General features: G+C 40.4%; 1 long non-coding RNA gene across 1 annotated transcript; it reads right to left on the bottom strand.

Moving 5' to 3' along the window:
- Positions 1 to 513: 513 nt before the first annotated feature.
- LOC143435484 (uncharacterized) lies at positions 514 to 15,368 on the bottom strand. The gene is made up of 4 exons (XR_013105826.1): positions 15,256 to 15,368; positions 13,069 to 13,182; positions 10,229 to 10,319; positions 514 to 9,771 (listed from the first exon to the last, which is right to left on the bottom strand). It is a non-coding gene; the product is annotated as an uncharacterized LOC143435484 (long non-coding RNA).
- Positions 15,369 to 15,797: the final 429 nt, after the last annotated feature.

Genomic DNA, 15,797 nt, shown 5'->3' with positions numbered 1-15,797 from the left:
GTGTGGCAACATTCTGTAAGCTGGATTCCTGGACTAAATAAAAATGGAGAACAAGAGTGGGAGAGAGAGAGAGAGAGAGAGAGAGAGAGAGAGAGAGAGAGAGAGGGAATGCATAATAGCAAACATATTAGTAATTGTTTTTCTCTAGAAAACTTTGCTTAATATATTTGTTAGCATCATCAGTCATCAAGAAAATGGTAATCAAAATCACAGAGAAATATCACTGCAAATCTATCAACATGAATAAACTTGTGAATAGCAACAATAGAAACTATTGCTAGAAATGAAAAGTAAAGGGTAACATACATTGCTGATCAGAATATAAATGATACTATATAGGAAATTATAGTTTCTTAAGAAATTCAATTATGGATTTATGATTTACAATCCCATATATTTCATCCCATATACGCAGTAATAGTATATATATATATATATATATATATATATATATATATATGAAAAATAAAGACATTTCACACAAAATCTGTTTGTATAATGATATATTTATTTACAGTAGCCAACAGTGGAAAGTGAACATGTATGTTTCAATATATGAACATTTGAATTTTGGTGCCTTAGTAGGATGAGATACTACAAAACATGCCCATACTCAAGGCTCAGAATACTTTGCTGAAGAAGGAGCAGTAGGATGTAAGAGTCAGAGGATTAGAGAGTGATTGTTTCTCTCAGTACTGCAAGAAATGACACCCATAAAATTTCCTCAGCATGACTACCGAAACATGAACACAACGATTATAAAGCTAATGAACATGCCAAACTAAATAAGGGGAAAGTCCATGAAGCCTTAACCCTACACAAAGAGTATGGGCAACTGGGAAAATCTGGGAATTGGAGAGGAGGACTTCCCAGAAAACAGCATGCCAATTGGTTGTCTAGCATTAAATGACCAGCCATAATACACACACACACACACACACACACACACACACACAGATGCATCCAGTAAGATTTTTTTTTAAAGGCCATGAATTTAAAGGAGTGAGGGGAGGGGTATATGGAAGTGTTTAGAGTATGGGAAGAGATGGAATAATGATGTAATTTTATTATAATTTCAAGAAAATAATAAGCGCATAAAAAGAATAGATTGTTGCAGGAGGAGCTAAGGTGGGAGGAGTAAGAAGAGAAACAGGAAAAGGAGGAGGAGGAGCTAGAGAGGGCAGGGATGTAGGAGGATGAAGAGCCACATAGGTATGGAGAGCAGTCACGGGTAACAACTTATATTTTGGTTAGCTAGTTGGGAAACAACTCTAATTGTATGGGCATATTGTTATTGAGCATTACCAAACATATAAAGCCTTTGATTAGTCTTTAAGCATTAGAGTCTCACTTTCTTACTGGGCCCTCGTGGATGGCGGGATGGTCTGGGCAATACCCAGCCTTGTGGAGACAGCGTGGAAGATTGGCAGAGCCATGTCCCATAGTGGCATTTTGTGGGTGGCAGGGCTGGTGTTTCTGGCTGGCTGTTTGTAGCTGCAGCATGCATGTGGCCTCTGGCCTCAGAACATGGCAGCTGAGCTAGGCAGAGATGCTACACTTAGATAGTGGGCTTGACTAGCAGCCGTTTTAAATATTTACTGCAACAGATTGTAGATACACACAACCTTTGATAGGACTCTTCTGAGAATAGGTTGACTTAAGAATTCCAAACCAAAGTGTTGAATATTATATGATCCTATTTATGTAACATTCTGTAACAAAACATTGAAGAATGAGGATTGGATTAACTCCTGAATCATGGGGGAGGGTGCTGGAGTTGTTAGAAGTTGGAAGTGCTGAAAAAAGCAATTGTCTCTTTATTATCCATGTGATACTGGGCTATGGCTTCACAAGATGCTATCATTGGTGAAAATTGTACATAAGACACATAGGTTCTCTGCAGGCATTCTTAAAGCTGCATCTACAATGACCTCAAAAGAAAACAAACAAGGGAACACAGCTTAATGTATGCTGAAAAATAACCATCAGCTTCAGAACAAAGATACACAAATGATCAACAAGCTCTCAAAATAATAAAAATATTTGCTCATCAGGGAAATGCAAATCCACACCTAGACACTAATAGTTCTAATAGATTAGATTCAACATTAGAAAGAACACATATAAAAGAATATGAAAAAATAAGCAAGAAATGCTGTTACGTACAAAGACTAAATGTGGTTTCAAGTTTAATATATAATCAAATGGAAGCCATTGTGAAACTGTGTCAGTAGTTTGTTATCTGGGGAGTGAAACTGATTGAGAAGGAGCACTAGATGAAGCACACTTTACGAAAATCTCACTATTTTTGTGTTTTTAGTATTGTTAGACATAACAAAAAATCACTAACTATATATTATAATCATGATATGTATAGCTTTATGTGTAGGGTAATTACGTATATTTTAGTTTAATTTCAATAAAAGGAAGTTCTAAGAGAAAGTAAAGCTTTATTACATTTCAAATTATTTATTTAAAAGGTACTACTTGTACATTGATGTTTCTGTTAGTTAGGTGCTTGCCAAATCATAAATAGTAATTAATTTACCAGCTGGATGAAAAGTGTGCCATGGCTGAACTAATGTTGAGGCTTGGTGATAAATAAATATTATGATTAATCCAATCTCACATCCCTCTCATGTTCTCAAATACTGAACACATTGGTTTGGAAGCAAATGAGATAACCATACAAGTATGCCTGACACCCAGTTATTGCTCAAGAAATATGAATTGTTATCATTGGTAATGTACATCTAAAGATACACTATTGATGTAGTAAATAAATAAAACTACTATCTACAAACAAAAGATAGTAAGATTTATTGTACTACTGAAAACTGTTAGCAGATGATAGAAAATTTTCACAAAAGTCATTCATAAAAAACCAATACAAAAGAGCACTTGATTTAAAGCCTGAAGACCTGAGTTACAATCCCAGAACACACATGGGCAGCAAAGAACTGACTCATTTATGTTGTCCTCTGGCCTTCATATGAATTCCGTGGCAAGTGTACACATACACATACACATACACACACACACACACATATGTACACACACATGCACACACATAAAAAATAATAAAAATTCTCAATAGTAGCACACATCCCATATAAGTGTAAAGACAGTGCCAATATAACTATAAAGATGGTGAACGTGTATAATGTTTCTACACATGCTATTGACAAGATTTTCTATCTAAAAGAACTACAGGAACAAAAAGGGAGAAGGGACTGAAGGAAAGGTGGTTCAATGAATGGCCCAACTTGGGATCCATCTCATGGCAGGAAACTGAGGCCTGATACTGTCATTGATGCTATGATGTGCTTACAGACTGTAGTCTGGCATGGCTGTCCCCTGAGAGTCCCTATCAGCAGCTGACTGAGACAGAAGCAGATACTTACACCCAATCATTGAACTGAAGTCAGGACCCCTATGATTGAATTAGGGGAAGGACTGAAGAAGCTGAAGAGAAGAGCAACCCCATAGGAAAAGCAGCAGTCTCAGCTTACTCAGACCCTGGGGAGCTCGCAGAGACTGAGCCACCAAGCAGGAGCATACAAGGGCCAGTCTAACGTCCCTGGCACAAATATAGCAGAGGTCTGCCTGGTCAGGCCTCAGTGGGAGAAGATGTGCTTAATCAGAGACTGGAGGCTAGAGCACCCTCTAAGAGTCAAGGGGGAGGAGAAATGGGATGAAGAACTGTGAGAGAGGGTGACTGAGAGGAGGGAACGATGGAAATGTAAATAAATAAATAATAAAATTTGAAAAATAATAATATTGAAATATAAAAGGAGAAACTCTCCTGTTGCATGAAATTAGTTAATATTAACTGCTGGAATATTAGGGAATCATAGGCCCTTTGAAATAATAAATATCTGGGTCATGATAATTAACACTAATTGCCTCTTCTTTATTGATAACTATCAAGTTCATACTTTTTTAGTGTCTGTCATTGTCCATAATAATACAACTATGCCCTTGTTATATGGAATGATAATTATTTACTTCTTTACTTCTTCAAGTAGGCAATAGTTTAATACTTCTAAAAGGAATACAAAAATATCTAGATGAAGGTAAAAGTAGTCCAACACTAATTTTTCTCTTACGCATTTGAATTACTGTCATGCTTGATTCTAGCAATGATTCCATGGATATTGACTTCACATGCATATTAATAAATGGAGACTTATTTTAAACTCACAGAGCTTAAAAAATATATCCATAGAAGCAATTGCAGATGTAAAGTTAATCAAAGCTCTAAGAGTCCTGCTACTTTCAGCAGATTTTTCTTCAATGAGATTTAAAATAGTTCAATAATGAGTCATATCTCAGGAATGAAATCTGAAACCTGTTGGCTCCTCACATACAGAACTGTAGTTCAATCTCAAATTTTAACTCATTCAAGTATAATGATCTCAAAGCTCAGAAGAAATATAACTGAACAGCTGGGACCCTTTTCACAGATTTATTTAGTTTTATTTTGCGTGTATGAGTTTTTGTTTGCATGCATATATGTATGTGCACCATATGGATGCCTGGTGCCCCCAAGTGCCATAACAGGGCATCAGATCCCTGGAACTGGAGTTAAAGGAAGCTGTGGGCCACTGGTTTTGTAAGAGGGAACTGGGACTGTTTCTAAGGGATTGGACTTTGTATATTTACTACTTTCAAATGGAATTGGACTGAAGAAATATATGGACTAGTGACGAAATAGGATCATCTCTTGAGAAGAAATTTCAAAAAACATTCAGTAAGCTTGCATTAGATAATTACATTAATAATCCCCATAAGTGATAGCTTTGCACTGCTATGTAAAATACTGTAAACAACTTGTAAGGGGTAAGGGCTGATTTTGGCTCATAGTTTCAGAACTTTCAATACATGCTTAGCTGTCTTGGTTTCTTTTAGCTCTTGAGGGGAAAGATCATAGTACAAGGTGTGTGGCAACATAAAACTTACCAGCTCATGGTAGCTAGGGGACAGAGAGGGAGAAATAAAAAGACAAACAATATAAAAGAGGGAAAGGTACTGTGGGGTAGGGTCCCAAGTTTCCCATGCAAGGTCATGTCCTAAGAGCCCAGCTTTCTTCCAGTTTCTAAGGTCTCTACCAACTATACCACAGGCTAATGAGCAACCTTTTCACATAGGGCCTGTCAAGAACACCTGGAAGCTGTGGAAACTTCCCTGTGTCATACAGCATACTCCTTTGTCTAGACATCTTTACTTGAAAGTGTTCATTGCAATGAACATTGGTCTGGTTCGAGACCTCTGGCTTCTGCTCCACTATCACTACTGGATCCTTACTGGGACTCCTCTCTGATACCCTGTTGTTCCCCTAGCAGCACGTTGTCCTTGAATCTGGGGAAGAAAACTCTTTCTATTTATCCCTCTATTAAAAATAAATTCTGTTCTTATATACTGTTTCCAGATTATAGTTTCTCCTCTCTCTACTCCTCCCAGTTCCTCCCTTCCTACCCTCTCATCCAGATATACTCATCTTATTAGAAAATAACAGGCTTCTAAGAGATTAAAAAAAGTAATAAAATAAAATATAAATAGATAAGACCATTGTACTGAAGTTGGACAAGGCAAACCTAAAGAAAGAAAATATCCAAGGGAAGGCACAAGAATCTGACATCCACTTGTTTACATACTCAGAAATGCCATTAAAACACTAAATTGAATGTTATACTATAAATTCAGAGGATCTGGTGCACATACGTATAGGTCATGTGATTGCTGCTTCAGTTCTGTGAGTTCATATTTATCCTTTTATATATATGAACTCACAGCATTTTGCTTAGTTGATTCAGAGGGGCTTTTTTCTGATGTCTTCCTGTAGTGTTGTGGGCCCCCACATCCATTCAGTCACTGGGCAGGGACATTTGGTGAGGCAGAACTAGGGGAGTTTGACTGTACTGACCCAATGCGGGCCACTGGGGCAGGTGTGGGCTGAAGGGAAACACCAGGACACTGTTCTGGGGTTAGTTGGGAACCACTTTGCTGTTGACCTGAGACAACATGTGGTATAGAAAGCTCCTCACTTCATGCAACCAGGAAACGAAGAGAAAAAAAGAGAGGAAGAAACAAAATATAACCTCCAAGAACACATTTCCAAAGATTTGTTCACACAAGCTAAATGCAAGACCCCAATTTTGTATTACCAAATATTACCTATCAAGTTGTGAACATTTCAATAAGCTAGTCCATTAATGAGTTTCCGGTCATGATCTAGTTCTCCTTTGTGCTCTAACTAACTATAATCATGTTGCATTGAAGATTCCATTACTGGGAAAGGCTTTTGTTTTGTTTTGACTTGTTTGTTTTACTTTTTTAAAAAAATTGTGAATAAGAGAGAGAAAACATTCAGAGGCATCTTGAAGAGTCCAGAGAAATTGAAATTATTGAGTTAGAATTTAGAGTAGCTATTGAAACTGTAATGAATAGTGATAGTATTATCCATTCTAAACATAGGAGAGTTGATACAAGATGAGAGCTAAATATAAGGGTTCCTAGAAGCGATAAAGTAAAAGCTAATGTGAGGTTAAGAAAATCAAATGTCATGTTGGTAATTATGAATATGATCATAATCTAATGAGTTAAAAATCATTAATTTTAGTTAAACTAATTACCAATTATTCTGTTTATTCTGATCCATAGGCTAATCCAAGAGATACGATTGTGAGAAGGGAAGTAGACTAGACATGGTTTGAATACCTGTGGGAGACATTGAGAGAGCAAGAGGGAATACTGGAGGTAGCAAGAGTCAGAGAGAGAAGAGTGAGGATAGTGAGGTATTGCAAACAAGAGAGTAGTGGAGATATATGGGGCATATAAAAATGGTGAGTAGCTAAAAGTGGTGCAGGAGGCTAGAATGGACTTTGAAATGAATAGCAGGTACCTGTAAATAGGGATTAAGAGAGCCTTGAGGTCAGTATGAGCTTTGATGTGCTGATAGAAGATACAGGTAGCCAGTTGCCTGTCTTCCAGGTGAGAAAAATGACTCATTTTGGCAGATGGAAATGGATTTTTCACATTTCTGAAAAGTAATGCTGGCTTTTATTTAACTGTTAGAAATCCTTCTATAGTCCAGGTTGAGCTAATTTCTGGATATATGGACTATGTAAGACTTAACTCATGGGACATTTCAGCTCTACAACAGTAATGGGGTGATGTGCTAAGTTGTGGAAAGAATGAAAAATTTGAGTGATTTAGAAGGAAATTAGAAGGTTAAGTTTTGGAAAGAGCCAGAAAAATTCTTAATTACAAAATATTATGTAACAAATTTCCTGCATTCTGTGAATGCTGTGACTATCATCTCTTTATCTGCCTCTCTTTCCATGAATCTATCTCCCTAAATATAATCTATTCATCTGTTTGTCTATCATTGTCATTGTTTACTATGCCCTCACTTTCTCCAAAGTCCTGTTAATGAATAATTCTTAATAAACAGTGAACTAATCCAGTAACTGTGTTTCTTGACCTATGTTAGTCTCCAGTAACTGCTCAGAGAAACCAAGATTTATAGGCACTTCAATAGTTGAGCCATTCCGTGAGCTATTCTTACTTTCTGTGCTAATCTGGCTACTTCCCAGCCATACCCCATGATATGTGCATATTATTATTGATCTGGCTCTTCAGATTACCTTTTCATGGCTCTATTTCTTCCATCTTCCCTTTGCTTCTGCTCTCCTCTCTCCCCCATCTTGATAGTAGATCACCCACCCTGTTGTCTATTCTGCTTAGCCAATGGGTGATCAACATTTAGTGACAAGGCAGAGAATAAATGCTAAGATCTCTTTACACAAAGGGTAGAGAAATCTGCATTTAAATAACCCAAGGGTAAACTTTACACGGAGTACAAAATATTATACCTAGAAATTCATCTTCCAACCCCAAACTACTCATAAATATGACATTATGAAGGAAAGGGCTGACTTCCATATCTTAGAGAGGATACAAGCACAGAATAGAACCTCAAGAGACCAAGACAAGATCCAGAAACCTGGATTTGAAGCTGGATAGGAGATGATAATAAGTACTCTGGAAATTTATAGAAAATGAAGAACTCGTAGATATTTTATAATTTATTAGATGAAATCATGTGCTATTGTAAGGGTCCGGGATTCACCGATTACCTGGACTCAAATAGTATGTAAATGTAAAGAGTACATTTACAGATCAATGAAAGTTCAGCATGCTAGTGTCTCCCATTACTAGAATAGAGAGATGATCAAGTGAGCTTGCAGACCTGATTTAAAGCACATTAGGGGAATTCCAGGGTAGGTGGGCTTTGTCTTACTCTATCTCTGGGCATTCCACAAGCATTACCAGGGCATGCTGACTGGAAACTGTTGCTGAGGATTCAAGTAGTAGGTGGACTTTGTCTGCACTCTATCTCTAAGGACATTCCATTACAGGGGCATGGGAGCTGACTGGAAACTGCTGACCGATTGTCTTTGCTTCAGGTCAGGTGGCGGGGCGGTTTCTGATGGCAGGGCAGTTTCTGACTAGCTGCCTGAAACCTGGGATTTTAGGCCTTATCTCTTGAACTGCCAATATGAAGCCTGTCATGGAGTCAGCCAGTCTCATCATTTCCTCCTTCAGTTTTGGGCTATTTCAAATCCTTGTGATGTTTAATAAATCTGTTCCTTAATAAAGCTAACTAAAGTATTGATTATGTAGGGACCACAAGTCAAAGTTAACATCAGTAGGATCTGTCTTGTCTTTCTGACTAAGGCCATGGATTCTTTGACCATTTCTGAGTTGTCAAATATAGAAACAACATTTCTTACCTAAGGCTTCATAAAGTACTTCTTGCTGGAGAAACAGCTAGTCTAGGCATCTTCAGTAAGACTCCTTATGCCAGGGAGGAAAGGGGCTCCTGTAGGGCCATGATGGACTTTTCTATCTCCTGCACATCTGCATCTATCACCAACCATAGGGCCTTGAAAATATTATCTTGAAGGATTAATGCTGAGGCCCCTACATTGGCAGCTTTGACCAGCCCTATGCTAAAGAGAGAACCTAATAACACAGCATAAATGGCCACTCTTTTAACCCAGTTTTTTGGAGGTGCTAGCTGGTTGAAGACACCTTCCCCAGAGTAATAAGTCTCTCTGGATACAAGCTGTACTAGATCATAAAAATCCTCAGTCCTATTTACAACTGGGCAATAAATGCATGGAGTAGCCTTGAGGTACAATCCCACCAAGCATTCTCTGGGGGCAACATGTATCCTGAAGCAATAGGGGTTACAGCGTGGTTACAGAGGTGGAAATAGACTGGGGATACCTTATTTCCAAGGCAGAGTCCCTGTCTGGTAACCAACAGTTCTGTGTTAAAGTCCAGGGCAAAAGAAGTTAAGAACCTGCAGTCCAATCAGCCTTCTTGCCAGCCATTGTGAACTTGATGACAAGGTAGTTGCATGGGAACACCCAGATAGCAAGGGGGCTAGTGGCTGGTGCAGCAAAGCATAAGCAGCAAGCAAGCAGGATCAGGAGCATGGAAGTCGCAGTTTCAGCGGATCAACAGAGTGTGGGGTTACCTTTCATCATCCTCATGGTGGTTCCCCTGGAAGTCTCCTCTGCTGGGACCTCAACTGTTGGATCGTCTCTCTCCTGACAGGCTTAAGGTGGGAGTGATGTATCCATATCCTGATTCCATCCATCTTAACAATTGTGGGTGTGGTCAGGATCACAGTGTGAGGTCCTTTGCATCAAGGTTCCAAAGTCTTGTGGCTATGTCTCTTAATCCAGACTTTGTCACCTGGTTCATAGCAATGGGGATTAGTGGGAGATGTAGACTCATAAACCTGGCTAATGGCAGGCCAGAGTTGCTTCTGGACCCTATGGAGGGCTTTCAAGGATTTTTATAAACTTATATCTATTATATTCAGCTAAGATATCAGACTGGAGGTTTGACAGCATATAGGAGCCCTCCCATATAGGATCTCAAAGTGGAGAGACTTAAAGCATAGGGGGTGTTTCTCAGCCTATATAAGGCATAACGTAGGAGAGATGTTCAGTCACCACTAGTTTCAGGAGCTAAATTGGTCAAGGCCTCCTTTACAGTCTAATTCATCTTCTCTACTTGCCCTGAACTCTGCCATCTGTATGTACAATTTAATTTCCAATTCATCCCCAGAACCTGTGCTAGAGATTGAGTTACCTGAGAAATGAATGCTAGTCTATTTTCAGACCCAAACAGGGTAGGTAATCCATACCTGGGTATGATGTCCTCCAGAAGCTTCTTTGCCACTGCATTGGCAATCTCCTTCTTTGTATGGTAGGCTTCTACCCATTCTTGAGAAGTATCTATAAGGGGACAGGGAGTGGAAAAGGGGAATCAGATCAGGTATTGGGGGTGGGGGTCAGAAGTGAAGCACAGAGAGCCAACTGAAAGAATGGAAACAGGCAACCTTGGAAGGTAAGAAGTGGGGAGACGCTATAGAATGTACCAGAGACCTGGAAGGTGAGAGATGCTCAGGACTCAAAGGGAGGGACCTTAGATGAAATGCCCAATTGTAGGGAGAGGGAACTTGGGGAGTCCACTTCCAGTGGAAGGACAAGACACCAAGTGGAGGGATGGGGTTGCCATCCTACAGTCAAGAGCTCTGACCCAGAGTTGTTCCTGCCTAAAAGAACTGCAGGGACAAAAATGGAGAGGAGACTGACCACTTCAACATGGTGTTCAGCTCAAGGGGAGGCCCGGAGGCCTGACACTGTTACTGATGCTATGGTATCCTTACAGACTGGAGCCTAGTATGGCTGTCCTCTGAGAGGCCCAACAAGCAACTGAACGATCAGATGTAGATTCTTATACCCAACCAATAAGCAGAAGCTGGGGACCCTTGTGGTTCAATTTTGAAAGGGCTGGAAGAAGCTGAGGAGGAGGAGGGTGACCTCCTGGGAAAACGGGCAGTCTCAATTAACCTGAACCCCTGAGATCTCTCGGACACTGAACTACCAACCAGGCAGCATACACTAGCTGATATGAGGCCCCTGATACATACACTGCAGAGGACTGCCTGTTCTGGCCTCAATGAGAGAAGACTGCACCTTGAGAGACTTGAGACCTCAGGGAGTGGGGTAGTTTGTTATGGTAGGGGTGGGGTTGGGGAAGCCCTCCTGGAGATGGGAGAGGGGGAGGGAGGATCAGGAGGGAGATGGCGACTGGATTGTGATGAAAGATTAAAGAATAATAATAATTAAAAAAAAAACTAGTAAATACTTATATCCACATGTTTCTGCTCTTATTTCTGCATAATTTATTTCCCAATTAGCCCCTGGCCATTTAGCCCTGATTCTGGTTCCTGGAGTGGCTCCTTGATTGGAGACTGAGGAGTTCACAACCTGGCAGCCTGAGATTACCTGATCAACCAAGTGTCCTAAGTCAAATATTTTGTACCTTGCTCCTCATAATAGTTCCTTCAGTTTTTGGTGACTGGGTGTGAAGGTTGATGAATCTGATGGGTGAGTTGCTTAGCAAACTTCTTAAGTTGGATGGTGCAGACTTCAGAGGTTGGCAACCATCCACCTCTTCTGTAAACTCCTTGGCAATTTGCCTGATGTCATTTGTCTTCAGCGGTATATTCAGGGATGGCTGGGAGGGCGCAGGGGGTGGGGGTGAGGGGCACCAAAAATACCGGGATGTTGCATTAGAAGCTTGGGTGGCTTTACTTTTGGCTTCAACGATAGTGTGTTTCCTCAGGCTATTTCTGATGTCCCTTTCTGATATTTGGGGCAATGAATTATGACCATTTTGAGAGGAAGTCATCATACATCCAACAAAGCAAGTATTCTTATGTTATTTTTGATGGTTTTTCCTTCAGCAGTCAATAGTCCCATCTGCTGTCAGTGTAAATACTAGATATGGCTCCTTTTGCCAGTTTGAGCCTGTGTTAGAGCCTTTAGTTCAGCTTTCTGGTCTGAAGTTCTTGGTGGCAAGGTAGTTGCCCAAATAACAGAGTCCAAGCCCATTATTGGTGCTTCTGCATACCTGATTCCATTCTGGATGAAGCTCCTCCCATCTGAGAAGTATATACGTTCTGCATCTGGCCAGGGTATGTCAGTAAAGTCTGGCATGATGTTATGGGTGTGCCCCAGAACTATAGAACAATCATGCTGCATGTCTGAGGGTCAGGTAGCAGGGTGGCTGGGTTTAAGGCAGATGATGGGTTGTATCGTATCTGAGGGGGATTCAAAAGTAGAGCCTGAAGGTACACCAGTCTGGTGTTGGACAGCCACCAGCTGGGTGAATTGTTGAGGGTCCCCTAAATAGCATGGGGGTGGTAATAACAATTTTCTGTCCCCCATGGTTATTTGCAAGCATCATTGAGTAGCAGGGCAGTGGCAGCTATGATCCGGAGGTAGGCTGACTATTCTTGGACCACTAGGTCCAGCCTCTTAGATAAATCAGCCATAGGCCTTTTCGAGAATCCCAAAGTTTGGGTGAGCACCCCCATTGCTATTCCCTTTTTCTGATCCATAACAGGTGGAAAGGTTTGGCTCTAGCCTCTTCCTAGAGTCTTAAAAACGATGTCCTTATCAGGGGTCCATTCTATGTTGTCTTTTTGGCTTCTGGTGGTCTCATATAACAGTTTGGCTACCTTAGTGAACCCTTGCATTCAAAGTCTATAAAACCCAGTAGATCCCCAAAAATTTCATTGCCTGGAGAGTAAGGCCATAGTAGAGTTGGCAGTCCAGGTGGACTCCAAGTGGAGTCAGGAGAGTTGGGGAAGTCAGAGGTTACTCTGTTCTTTGCCTGTGCTGCCTGGGCAGGGGTAGTGCTGCAGGAACAAGAGCATAAGGAGGGGGACATAGATACTCCTTGAATGCAGACGACTGAGGCTGAAAATCTTTTAGAGCAAGAAGGGTGGGGAGCTGCGAGGCTGTAACTAAAAAAGTTTCATACAAACAAGGGGCTTCTTGACCAGGTATTACCAAAGGATGATACATGGCACTTGGTCTGGGAGGCCCCAAGCCTCAAAAACTAAACCTTCACCCTATAAATGATAGGGAGATAGAAAGTCCCCTTCTCAGGCCATACAGGGGCCATTCATACCTGCAAAAGATGTTTAGGTTTGAGGGGATAAACAAAGAGACTTCTGTGACTCCGTGAAAATCTTTAAAATGGTTCAGGATCAGGCCCAGTGGGGTGTTTTGTGTCTGTTTCATCCTAGGAATCAAAGAAAAATTTGTACGAGATAATAAAAAGCACAAACAGAATACACATAGACAAACACAGAAGGTAATTCCAGGGAAAACAAAACCAAAGGGCTGTCTCAGCCAGTTTTTCTCCCTGCCCATGGGAGGCCCATAGACCCACAGCCAGTTCAGAATCCAGATGAGAACTAGCAAGGTCTCCTGCTTCTGGTAGGGGGTCTGGAGCTTCCTCTGTTGCCCCTGGCCAATTGACAAAATATACTTCTGCTTTGTCCCTCTCTGCCTCAAGATAGAACTAAACCCAAAACAGAAACATAGATACGGAAAAGACAAAAGAATACCGGGTGCCTGGAATTATTGATCAGAAAAAAACATTCCACTATTTGGGTCAGGGGGTCTCCAGCAAATCCCAGGACGGGCCTCTAAATGTGAGGGTCCATGATTCACTGAAGAATGACACCCTGGACTCAAATAGTATGTAAATGCAAAGAGAGTTATTCTGTAGAAGTCCAGCATGCTGGGGTCTCTTATTACCAGACTATAGAGACAACCAAGTGTGTTTGCAGGCTTGGTTTAATGCACATTAGGGGAATACCAGGGTAGTAGGGATTTGTTTTATTCTATCTCTAAGAACATTCCATTACTGGGGTGTGAGAGCTGGCTGGAAACTGCTGACCCATTTTCCTTGCTTCAGGTCAGGCCAGTTTCTGATAGCAGGGCAGTTTCTGACTAGCTGCTTGAAGCCTGGGATTTTAGGCCTAATCTCCGGAACTGCCAGTTTAAAACCTGTCATGGAGTCAGCCTGTCTCATCACTATATTGCTATAACCAACTTACCATAGTCACCAAAGACAATATTAGATTATGTATATATAATCACGTGCAAACTTATCTTTGGAGGAAAGCCCTTAAACTTAATTCTAGATAATATGAAATGAGACACCAGGGAGAAAAAACACATCAAAGGTATACAATTTCCAGCTTCAATGCCACATTTCCACGAACATTTTCAGGTCTCCTATTTCCCTTCTTCTCACCAAAAGATATTGTCATGATTGTTACAAGTATGCAGTTAAAAAAGAAATTTCTGTATCTGCTTTCCCCATGGTCTAGGTCCATGGATGTTTCCTGACTTTCTGTGGAGAATGAATCAATTTCTAGCATCACAGAGAGAACTGGTATTCTTTTTTTCTACATAGAGTCTAACTTTCAGTATAGTGTCTTCTATCCGGCAGGATTGAGCAAATGCTTATGTTATGTAGCTATGGGAAGGTACGTATGGGATGATAAGGTTACATCTAACTTTATTCTTCTGGCAAAGCAGTTAACTTTATTCAGTGAGATGTGAATGATGCTAACTAAGTGTTCACCACCATATCAGGATTTTCAAAAAAAGACTGGGGCAATCTGTGTAATTAAAGAAAATGTGGAGCTCTGTCACAGGATGGAACACTCATTAGCTGCTAAGCCTGGGAAAGCCTCTTGAGAGATATTGGCAGATTGAGTTGTGAACAATTTAGAGGACAGCTGCGGGTTTAACTCAGATAAATATGTTCCCATGCCTGGAAGAATTACTGATACATCGAAAAGATGGCAACAGAAGGGAATCCCTTTTATTTCCCCAAATTTCACAAGAGCTCTCAGAATAAATATGAAGATGTTGCCGAAGTTTCTGGGGGGAGATTTTTAACACTTTTCTAGACTATCCAGTATGTTCAGTGATGTAGATTGGGAAAACTCCATATTAGCATTTATTCACTAGGATATGGCTGTAATCAGGCAGGACTGGAGGATAGATATTTCCTAAGGTAGAGTTCTGGACAGTCTATTACATTCTGAGAAGGCTGGGTAAGGCACAGCAAATACGTGAGTGGAGAGAAGAGATTGGTAAAAGATCAGAGGGAAACTTGATATAACACAGCACAGCACTATTAACAAAAATAGCCTAATCTAAGACTGTTTTGTTTTCTTTAGTAGCCCCAGAAACTCCTCAAGAAACCCCGAGTTCCATGCAGTCTTTAAACTATCTTGAGAGCAGAACTTTTACAAGCCCCCGACAAAGACATATGGAAGAGCTGTCTACTTACCTCTTTTGCATGTAGAACTGTGGTTGCAACTGTATGGAAGGAAAAAAAAAAGTAAGATTCTGGAGGGGAAAAGAAAATACATGCTACCATTATGTCTTCCATGTCCTGTCTCCACTTTAAATAACTTCCTACCATAAGGTGGAGCTATATCCTATCGACAAAAAAGTATCTGGTATAAGATCTGCCAAAAGACCACTTAAATAGTTTCCTCGCTTGCTTGCCTTGTGCTTTGCACTTTGAAAAAGTTTAAATGCATGGCAGCCACTCCGTAACCCACTACCAACTGAAAGGGTTGTTATTTTAGTGCAAGTTTAGATTTTAATGTGGTGAAAAGGTGTGTGTTAGCAAGCAAGACTTTTTTTTTTTTTTTTTTTTTTTTTTTTTTTTTTTTTTTTTTTTTTGTCTCTCTTTTTTTTTTCTTTAAGCTTAGGCTGTAAAGGCAGCTCCAGGGGGAAGCCTTTGAAGTGCTGAGATCTGAAGTGGAGGGTGTTGAACCCCCTGAGGTAGCAAAGAGAAACTGCAGGTATCTGATACCTACTGTT

Source organism: Arvicanthis niloticus, chromosome 1 (assembly GCF_011762505.2).
Source record: "Arvicanthis niloticus isolate mArvNil1 chromosome 1, mArvNil1.pat.X, whole genome shotgun sequence".
Classification (NCBI taxonomy): Eukaryota; Metazoa; Chordata; class Mammalia; order Rodentia; family Muridae; genus Arvicanthis; species Arvicanthis niloticus.
Note: the sequence above shows the minus strand (reverse complement) of the source record. Positions and strands in the feature narration are given on the sequence as shown.